This window comes from Ictidomys tridecemlineatus, chromosome 7 (assembly GCF_052094955.1).
Source record: "Ictidomys tridecemlineatus isolate mIctTri1 chromosome 7, mIctTri1.hap1, whole genome shotgun sequence".
NCBI classification, from domain to species: Eukaryota; Metazoa; Chordata; class Mammalia; order Rodentia; family Sciuridae; genus Ictidomys; species Ictidomys tridecemlineatus.
This window is the reverse complement of record NC_135483.1, coordinates 190,772,523-190,781,508: the sequence shown is the minus strand read 5'-3', so window position 1 is coordinate 190,781,508 and position 8,986 is coordinate 190,772,523. Positions and strand designations below refer to the sequence as shown.

The 8,986-nt window shown below is 45.9% G+C and overlaps 1 long non-coding RNA gene across 1 annotated transcript; it reads right to left on the bottom strand.

Annotated features, from left to right (window-relative positions):
* Positions 1-1,053: 1,053 nt before the first annotated feature.
* Positions 1,054-5,212, bottom strand: LOC144365659 (uncharacterized). The gene is made up of 2 exons (XR_013424380.1): positions 4,765-5,212; positions 1,054-4,113 (listed from the first exon to the last, which is right to left on the bottom strand). It is a non-coding gene; the product is annotated as an uncharacterized LOC144365659 (long non-coding RNA).
* Positions 5,213-8,986: the final 3,774 nt, after the last annotated feature.

Genomic DNA, 8,986 nt, shown 5'->3' with positions numbered 1-8,986 from the left:
CACAGCCCTTGGCATGGAGGCGAACTGGCTCCCTGTGGGGCAAATCTAGGGGAACGGGAGTGGGACTGCCTTGGTGCTCTGATCTGCCTGGAAACTGTTGGTAGGCCAGGTCCAAAGCAGGACAGTATTTCCTTTCATCCTAAAGGTCTAGGTCAGTTTTGTCCATCAGACTGACTTGTTACCCTTACTGTGCAAGGCAGTGACCACAGGCCACATGTGGCTGTTACAGAGCACTTGAAACGAGGCCAGTGCAACAGAATTTTACATGTTATTTAATTTCAATTAAATTTAAATAGCTGTGTGTGGCTAGTGCCTAAGGCTTTTTATTTCTTCATCTATTGCAAAGTAATACACCATAGGCCCCTTTGTGTCAGCAACATGTTAATACCCAGCCCTGTCCTTCACTCTATAACTCTCAGATCTTTCTTCTAGTTCCCTGTTTCCTGCCCTTTATAATTATGCTAAAACATTTACCCCGGCGGGTTTTGTGTGTCCCTAAAACAAATCTTTCTTGAACACCTTACTCTTTGCAAACGGTGGAGATTCAAACATGTGTAAGACAACCCCACACTAAATATAATCATCCAACAGTTCTTTTAGCCAGCGTTTGAAGGGAGGGTTCTGTATCTTTATCAGGGTCTCCATTCATGTGACTTTTGAATTTTTTAACTTTCATTTTATTGGTGAGTATAATTATACATAATAGTGGGATTCATTATGCCATATTCATACACACACATAATTTGTCGTTCTCATTCCTCAGTGCCTTTCCTTTCTCTCTCCTCCTCCCTTGCTATTAATTTACATTCCCTTGGAATCTCTGCTCAAAGCAGAGATCAGGGCTCCAGATTTGGAGCGAGAATCCCTAGACTGGTGTCAAGATAGAGTTCCAGCACCACCAGGTTAGAGATACAATCATTCTACCTGTATTAGTTGAGTATCTACTGTATGCAGTGCTTGGGAGACAACTGTGAACCAGCAAGTTTCTACCTCTGAGATGCTGCCATTCTAGTGGGTTGGGGAAGAGAGACAATAAACAAATAAACACACAAATGGCCATCAATTTTTTTTTATTGGTTGTTCAAAACATTACAAAGCTCATGATATATCATCTTTCATACATTTGACTCAATTGGGTTATGAACTCCCATTTTTACCCCTAATACAAATTGCAGAATCACATGGGTTACACACTCACATTTTTACATAATGGCATATTAGTGACTGTTGTATTCTGCTACCTTTCCTATCCCCTACTATCACCCCTCTCCTCCCCTTCCATCTTCCCTCTCTACCTCCTCTGCTGTTGTTCAATTCTCTCCCTTGTTTCCCTCCCCCTTTCCCCTCACAACCTCTTATTTTGTGTAACATTGAGGGTCTCCTACCATTTCCATATGCTTTCCTTTCTCTCTCCCTTTCTCTCCCCCCACTCGTCTTTGTTTGCCAAATGTCTTCTTTTTTTTTTTTTAAAGAGAGAGTGAGAGAGGAGAGAGAGAGGAAGAGAGAGAGAATTTTTAATATTTATTTTTTAGTTCTCGGCGGACACAACATCTTTGTTGGTATGTGGTGCTGAGGATCGAACCCGGGCTGCACACATGCCAGGCGAGCGCACTACCGCTTGAGCCACATCCCCAGCCCCCAAATGTCTTCTTTGATATAAAGAGAGCAACTAAGAACAGAACAGGGAGGAAGAGCATGAGGAAAAGATTAACATCAATGTTATGAAAAAATAATAATAGTGTAGGACTGACAAGGTGGCAGTCTCCTTGAGACGTCGGCCCCTGTGCACATAACACCCACCATGCTACAGAAGCAAGAGGGAGGTTAATGAGGACTCTTAGAAACTAAGGTAAAGTATGAGAAACCCCCACATCCTCCATCCCACTGTTGAAAAGTGGGCTGAGTGAACACCTTACATTCGCGCTTTTGTCTCTGGTGGGGATCATGGCCCACCCCTACCCCACCACAGCTCTGGGAGGCAGAGATAGCCTTGCTGGCTGGGTATGACAATGTCAGGCTGGGCTAGAAGCATGGAATAATGAGACCTGGCAGTCCCTTCTCTGCACTTCATGGTTCAAGAATCCGTGGATTCCAGTCACAGGACTCAGCTCATGAAAAGAACAGTGACCAGGGAGAGTGCTCTGAAGCTCTCTGAGAGGAACTTCTGTAGTGATGGGAGGTGGCCCTCAGGGTGGGCAGGTTCATATCATAAAGCCACAGGCAATTCCCTTCTGTCCCCATTCCCTGAGCTCCCCAGGAGGCAGAGAATAAAGGTAGACTGAAGCTCAGGTGGCTGTTATCCAGGGAAACATGAACTCACTGGGAAAAATAATTAGGTTTCTGGAAATCCTAAAACAAAGCTGATTTAAAGCACACATGAATTAAGTTTTGCTTCAGCTACTAATAACAGAGTCTAAGTTGTGGCATAAGCACAACATTAGTTAATTTCCCTTTCTCATGGACACTTGTCAGTGGGTGACTTATGGTTGATACAGTAGCTTTGTTTTTCTAGGTCTCAGAGGACTCACGTTTGATTCCAGGTCACTGCTCTCCTCTCATATCTTCATGACCCAAGCTGCCAGATAAAGCTCCAGCCATCACATTGCATCTGAGCAGTTTGATAGTAAAGAACTAAAGAAGGAATAAAAATCAGATTGATATCAAATCTAGACAGCAACATTGGATCTGAGAAAAAATTGAAAATCGTTTCAAAGTATTGAAGAAAAATCACCTTAAACCTGGATGTGGATTTCTCGCTAGATTATCAGGTGGACACAGAATCAGAAAGCTTGTCATATTTAGTCCCACTTTGAAAATACAGTTAGAGGAACTATTCCATCAATAAGTAAATCAGGGATCGGGGGCACACCCCGGCAGCAGGGTGCTTGCCTGGCATGCACAAGGCCCTGGGCTCACCTCCAGCATCATCACAAAAAAGAAAGAAAGAAAGAAAAGAAAAAGAAGTCTCAGAGTGCTCAGTGACAGCAAGAAGAGGGAAAGGGGGTTAATTAAACCCCTGCCTCCATTCTCTGCAGAGCCAGCAAGCTCGGGCCCTTGGCTCTCCTTCCTGACCACAGTTCACTCATGAGCTGAGGGCTGCAGTTGGAGTCCCTGACCCGTAGAACGGGGAGGAAGGACTGCCAGGTCTCTTTGTTCTGGGCTGGGAACCCCAGGTCACAGCTGTGTTCTCCTCCAGTGCCTGGTGTGGGTGGGGTTGGTGACAGTCCCCACCAAAGACAAGAGCCCCGTGTAAGGTGTTCACTTAGCCTACTCCCCCGTTTTTCCCGTTTTTTTTTTTTTTTTTGGCACTGGGTGGAGGGTGTGCTGGAGGCCTCCCTCCCTCGTGTTTTCACGTTGGTTTCTAGCGGTCCTCAGAGCCTCTTTCTGCTTCTGTGGCAGGCTTAGGGTTCTATGCACAGGAAGGGGACAGTGCCTCCAGGACACTGCTAACCTTGTCTGTGGGCGCAAGCTGAGAAGGTGGCAGAGCCAAGGAGGGCCTTACCAGGTGAGCTGAAAGGAAACCGAGTCCACCTAGGTCACCTTTGGAGGAGCAGGGGAAGCCAGACTGTAGGTGAGAGAACCTTCATTTTAGCCTCTCTCGCGAGGCTGATCTGAATCCAACACACTCTGCCTCCTGAGACATGTATCCTCAGCCCCTGAATTTTCAGGTAACAGATCCCCAACTTTCCAGAGGCGGGGAGAGGGACAGATCAGAGAAGGGGTAGAATGTTAAGCAAAGGTTGGAGTCCAGGGCCAGTGGACTTTTATCTTTCTCTGTTATTTACATGGCAAAGATTCTGGTAGGAAATTAACAGAAAATTACAAAAAAAACTAAAAAAAAAAAAAAAAAAAAGGCAGGTGTCATGGTGCCAAGAATGCTCCTTCCTCCTCCTCTCCATCCACATTATGGGAAAGCATCTGGTGTTTACTTGATATCTGACGCAATCATTATGAATTTATCTTTATTGTACGGAGAGTGCAATGTCATCTAGAAATATGCTTAGGAACTCACGTCTTCACGCAGTGTTATGATCCTATAAGAATTTAAGGACTTTGAGTTTTTCAGCCTTTTCTTCTTCTTCTTCTTCTCCTCTTCTTTCTTTGGGCATGGACCTGGGGGAGATCAACATTAAAAATAAAAGTCACTAATTTGTTCTGGAGGCAAATTGAGAAGACAAATCTGTAATGAAGTTCAACCTTCTTGGCCCCTAGTTCCTTGGTCACTAGTAGATTCAGTGGGGCCCAGCAACTGGATGTCCATTTGATTATAAAACTTAGGTATTTATTTTGGTGTAATTCACAATCTTCTTCTCAGCCTTTTCTTTTTTTTAAAGAAAAAAGAATAGGGACAATTTTAAAACCCACCCATTTTCCTGTTATTACTATTATCAGCACTCTAGATTTTTAGCAAAGTATTTGCTCAACAAATATTTATTGAGGGCCCATTATGTGTCAATTGCTGGATTAAGTCCTGGGATGTGCATAGTTGAAAACTTAGATGGTCACTCTATGCCTCCCCCAGACCTCACAGCCCATAGTACACTGCTACAAATAAATCATATAGCACATAGTGTTCTTCTATCTGGTTTAGTCACTGGGTTTATATTTTCTCCATACTTTTCCACGTCAACACCTATAGACTGACATCATGTCAGACAGCTGAATATATTGTGTAGACAATCAGCTATAATTCATCCCAGTGAGCGCCCCACTACTGTGAACTTCTATGCAATTGTAAAAAGCAATTTCTGTGCTCAAACTTACATGCACACACCCAGGAGCTGTGTTTACCATTTCAGGATGCTCTTCAATCATCCTCCAATACACCAAGGTAGAAAGAAAACTGGTCCTGTGCCTCAGCGTCTTTTTGACTTTTCTGGTTCCATGACTGTGGTTGTCCCTGGGTAGTCTTCCTGTGCACTGGTCTGGCTTGTTTCTTTTGGGTTTTGCTGATTGAGTCTGCTTGCAAGAAGAGAGGGTTCTACTTCCTATTTATAATGGCACTACTTTCTACAGCAATGGCATCATCTCACGTGTTGGTCTTGTTTAGTCTCATTTTGTTTTGTGCTGGGGATCTGCCCAGGGCCTCATTCATACTAGGCAAGCACTCTACCACTGAGCTGCACGCCCACCTCCTAGTCACTTGTTAATGATTAAATTGCCTTTTCACTTCTGGTGGTGGAGGAAGTCAACTCCCCTTCTACTTAACAGCACTACCCGTCTTCCGGCATTATCCTGGCACTCAAGTGTATATCAGATAAGATGAGTGAATGACTGGACAGATTCCAGGACTGGAGAGAACAGACAGTTCGCAGGTAGGAGGTAACAGAAGGGAAGTGGAGGCGGATGAGCTAGCAGGCCTGAGTTCAACAACATGGATAAACTAAAGATGCATGCCTCAGTTCTAGAAAAAACACTGGAAACACAAAAAGACTTAGTTTAAAAGATAATAGATGGAATAATGGCAAATTATAGAAAGCTCGGGCAGGACAATCCACAAGTTCCAGGCCTTCCTGGGCCACTTGAACTCCGTCTCAAAATAAAATTGAAAAGGGCTGGGGATGTGGCTTGGTGGTAGAGTGCTTTCTTAGCATGCCCAAAGCTTGAGTTCACTTCTCTAGTACAAAAAAAAAAAAGACAAATTAAATCATAGTCAATGCACCCATGATGAGAGAGAGAAGGATGAAGAGGGTAGAGGGAGACATAGGGGACAAATAGAAAACTCAATCATATCAATGGTTATTCACTGTTAATGAAATCAGTTCTTTTTTGCAAAAAGTGGAGATTGTCAGGCTGAAGAGAAAAATGTATAGAACATTCACCAAAGTAGACTATAGGTTGGGTAATAAAACAAGTGTTAACAAATTTCAAAGAGCTGGAAATATACATGATCTGAGGTATTAAATCTGTAATCAGTCCCAATGTGGAGAGAGACCTTGGAGGATGAGAGACATGCTGGGGTGCTCCAGCTCCTACCAAACTCTCAGGTGAATGCAGCAGCCTGAATAGCCTCAACTCCACCTCCCACAGCAGAACCACCACCTTGTTGAGCCCCACCAACCTACAGAGTCACAAGAAATAACGCTTCATTGTTGTTTTAAGCCACTAAATTTTGGAGGTGGTTAGTTACAGTGGCAATAGACACTTTGAAACACAGAAGAAGCTTTGGATCAGGGATGGTCTTTCAGAATTATCCTAAAATGAGATCCAGGTCTTTTTACCCCTATGTGGACCTGCTGTCAGTTTGTGTTGCCTCTGGGAAGTGGTTTGGTATTGGGTGAGAAAACTTTCTGTAGCCAAAGCAGTGCCCAGCAAGAGGCGTGGCTGCAAACACTTAGCAGCAAACCGGCTGGCCCCTGGGGTGATTAGCATCTTGCTCTGGGGAGTACCTTACAGCATTCACTACAGACACAGTTCTTCAGCCTCTCATGACTTCCTACTGGTGGAATATAGGATGCCAAGTCAAGCTTCTAGCAGAATGTATCTAGCTTATGAGGAGGAGGAAATAATCAGACTAAAAACATAATAGGTGAGTCAGGGAGGGTTACGGACTTGGATTTCTGGCCCTATGTGAATACTTTCCTGCTACAATTGGCTACCTGCTGGTAACCATTTGTTGGCTACCTCATTCTTATGAAAATAACCTAATTTCCATTCAGATAATCTGTTTTCCCTCATGCAGCCTACTTGCTTCAAGGGAAGATGACCACAACCCAACTCATAGTGGGTCCTGGGTGGCTTAAGCCAATCAAGAGTTACCTACCTGGGGCTGGGGATGTGGCTCAAGCGGTAGCGCGCTCACCTGGCATGCGTGCAGCCCGGGTTCGATCCTCAGCACCACATACAAAGATGTTGTGTCCTCCAAAAACTGAAAAATAAATATTAAAAAAAAAAGAGTTACCTACCACTTCCAACCATTGGTGGTTACATGGTCCAAAAAGAGTGATCACAGGACTCTCACTTGGAATGTTAGGAAATTCACAGGCTTAAGGGTACTCTCTCAGGATGTGGCCAATGACCCATTGCAACCCAGGATGCTGTTGGCAGCAGTTGGTGCTCAGAATACAATACCCCAAAGCAGGGCACTTTGGCCTGCTGAGGAACTCGGAAGCCCTGGGAAGCAACCTCAGAAGCCAAGTGTCTCTGCCCTCCTCCTGTCCTCTGTCTCCTGCTGTGCTCTCTCCCCTGAAGTGAGTCATAGAAACTAGAATTCTTCTTCCCAAGGCAGGTCATGGAACCTAGAACCTCTCTTCCCCAAAGCAAGCCATAAAATCTGGAAGCTGTAGAACTTTCTTCCTTGAAGAACTTCATTCCAAAGGGTCCTGTTCATACCCAGGAGGAAGGAGTGCTGCACAGAGAGGCCAAGAAGAATCTGAGCAGAAGACCTTGTGGGGTTCCCCTCAGCGTGTTACCATCGCTCATAGCTTTTTGTCCAAGGTTCTAAGGTTGGGAAGCAACCTTAGAGCCAAGTCTCTCTGCCCCCCTCCTGTCTTGTCTCCTGCTGTGCTCTTGAAAAGTGGGAAAAGCAGGTTATAAATATATGGTATGAAATCAGAACCAAAGGGGAAAATGGCCATTTTAACCAAATGATGGCTTGGTGGAGGAAAGTGTGGAGAAGGGAAAAGAAATCTGTTTTCCCAGTTATCTCAGCTCCAATCTCTCTGATGCTGGAGAGGAGGAAGAAGAGGCACCCCTCCTCCTGGGGGAGCTTCTGGGGAGCAAGGACACCCAGGAATGGTAGCGGGGCGGTGGCTGAGCCAGGAGCACCAGCTTAGGGCGCTAGTCTTTGTGATGCCAAGCAGGCTGGGGAAGGATGACAGAAATGTGCCCTGCTCCCCGACAGAAGTCATGCCTGTGGGGTCTGCTCCTCTGGGGAGGGGCTGAACCCAGGGCCCCTGGTTCTGGGAGTGAAAGGAACAGGCAGCAACAGGCCCCAGGAGAGGGAAGGAAGTGGCTTGGCTAGAGGTTTAGGCAGCTCACTGGATTTGAGCTGCTGGTGGGCAACAAATCTGTCTTGCTGAGTCCCTAGTCATCCAGGACTAATGTGGCACCAAAGGAGTAGCAATGAATAAAAAGGGTGGAGGAGACCAAGGCCAAGGTGGCAGTGAGGCATCCCCCAAGGGGTGAGCCTCCTGCCTCTGATTTTCAAGCCTGGCTTCCCAGCTCCAAGTTCTGCCCCTTTTAATGCAAACAGTATTTCTAAAGGCGTTGCTTGTGCCAGGGGAAATCCTGTTGTGCCTAATACCTCTCAAGGCTATGTGTGAGTTTAAAGTGTTTGAAAAGAAGAATTTACTTTTGAGAAATTTGCATTTTCAGAAAGATTTCAATAGGGGGCTTTGAATACGGGCTTTGCATGTTTGCCATGGCCTGTGAAAAGTGCGGGGAGGACGAGAAAGGAGCAGCTGGGCATGGCCCCAGCCGGGTAGGCTGAGGAGGCGGGAAGCGGCCCATGCCAAGAGCCCGCGGGATGCTGGGATGTGTGTTTTGAGTCACTTTGCCCCTGGAGGTTTCCAGGGAGCTGCTTTGCAAGAGGTAAACTTGCAGCCGATCCCCTGTGCCGAGGGGCCTCGTTCCCAGCTCTGCAGCCTCTCCTTGCCTCTCCTTTTGAAGAGGAGCAACTGGAGGGCCCTGGGTGGCTTGGAGGGCAGAGGCCGGCTATTAGTATTTAAATGGAATTCCACCAAACACTCTCACCTCCTCTTCCATATCTTCTTGCCTCAGGACTCACCTGCTGATGCATCTTTGGCTCTGAACCTAGATCACTTTGTTCTGAAAAAGGTGAGAGAGAAAGCCTGGAAGCAAGGCATGATTTAATACCTGACCCCCTAAAAGTTCACCCAGTACAGGAGCCAGCTATGAGTCTTTGGCTCACCTCAGGGTATACAACCCCTGGAGGTCAGAGTGAGAAAGGTGGACGTGTCTGGTCAACATACCTCCTCCACTCCTGTCTCTTCCACCCACATCCACCTGTCAGGTAGTCCTCTTT